The sequence below is a fragment of the Agrilus planipennis genome, unplaced genomic scaffold (assembly GCF_000699045.2).
Source record: "Agrilus planipennis isolate EAB-ADULT unplaced genomic scaffold, Apla_2.0 scaffold299, whole genome shotgun sequence".
In the NCBI taxonomy this organism is placed as follows: Eukaryota; Metazoa; Arthropoda; class Insecta; order Coleoptera; family Buprestidae; genus Agrilus; species Agrilus planipennis.
In genome coordinates this window covers 176,776-178,420 of record NW_020439049.1, presented here as the reverse complement: position 1 = coordinate 178,420, position 1,645 = coordinate 176,776, and the positions used below count along the sequence as shown (strand labels likewise).

Here is a 1,645-nt window from a genome sequence, read left to right as displayed (position 1 = left end):
TTTTTTTTTTGTAATATTATATTAAAACTTGAACGTCAAAGTTTGTCGTGAGTTTGTTAAGTATTTAACTTTATAAAGAAAGAGGGAATGAAATATAAGTTACTCAAAAGATGTGCGATAGATAGGCACAAAAAAAATTATTTGTAAAGCACGTCTATCATGATCGAATATCAAGTATTCATTATACACACGTAATACATATTTCTATTTGTCTTCCTTAATGTAAAAATGAATGACGTGCTCATTATCAAAACTTAAAGGAAAAAATTATATATTTTAAGGATTTTTCAATTCTATATATTTAGTCAAGCTAATAATTGGAGAAGCTTCCTAATACGTTGTAAGCAGACAAATTTCATACAGAATCGAAAAAAAGTCAGGAAAAATGGGCCATTTTAATACTCAGGTCACCAAAGTAAATAATACCTATGACAGTCGGTACGATCAAAGAAACGGAAAAAGGTTTTTTAGAATATATTAATATTGCCATTTTATTTGTAATATATGTTTTTTATTTCTTTTATACCAAACTTTTTTAACTGGATCAAAAATTTGATTAATATACATAATTATAGTGAAAATAGAATCAACAATATATAGTTATTAGTCAAAAAAATGAACGGCAGAAAATTTGAAATGTGCATCCTGTGAACTTCTACATTATTAGTAAATGAAATTTTTATTAAATACAGAGTGGTTTTAATGGGTACCAACTCAAAGGACAACAGTAAAGTATTTGAGAGTAATATTTCCATATGAAGACTTGTTTATCAATCCATTTCTTTGTTGTAAATACAATTTTTAAGACTGAAAGTTCTATAATTTATCAAATTTAACTAAATCGTTGTGGCTGCTGTTCTTTGTATTATTGCCCAAAGTCCACTCTACATTTTGAAAATATTTATTGAGAATCTTTTTCTTATATTGAGTGATTTATCTTGATGAATAAGAATACAAATTTTATTTATTATCGAAGAAAATTAAAGTACTATTGGTGAATTGTTTCTTTGGTAATAATTGAAAATATATGGTACAATTCACCCTGTATAATATACTTATGTATTTTATAAAATGTTTTGTATTTCTTTTTAAAAGCATTTTGAAAATGAACATATTTTTCTTTTCAAAAATTTATGCATGTAACATCTGTGATACAAGAGTTAATACTCACGAGCATCACCCTTGAAAATTTTTGGCGGCAATAGATAATTATTTGTGTATTCAGTTTTTAGTTATTTTTGTTATAACAATGTTCTCACACACTTTTTTTACTTAGACTATTATATTTTTGTACTTAAAAAAATTATTTATACATATAGTAAACCATTAGCTTTTAATTAATAAATTAATAGTAAAAAGAAAACATAGCCTTTCAGTTTTCACTTATTTATTACTATTATTACATATTTAAATTGTAAAAAATACATACTACACTACAGATTAAACAGCCATTGAAAGATCTTTCTCATCTTAATTAGTTATCAAGCTAAAAAATATCTTAATAATTAATATGCACAAATGAGTAAATATTTCTGAATTGTATAGTCTGTCTATATTAAAATTTTTAAACGTAACGATATAGTTGTCTTTTTTTAATGAATATACATTTTAAATGTTTTTGATAATAACAGTGTCAAAAACAGAG

The 1,645-nt window shown here is 24.1% G+C and overlaps 1 protein-coding gene across 1 annotated transcript in view; it reads left to right on the top strand.

The window, feature by feature from the left end:
• Nucleotides 1–1,645, top strand: part of LOC112905136 (probable RNA methyltransferase CG11342) — an 11,376-nt gene that overhangs the window by 5,227 nt on the left and 4,504 nt on the right. The window lies entirely within an intron of this gene.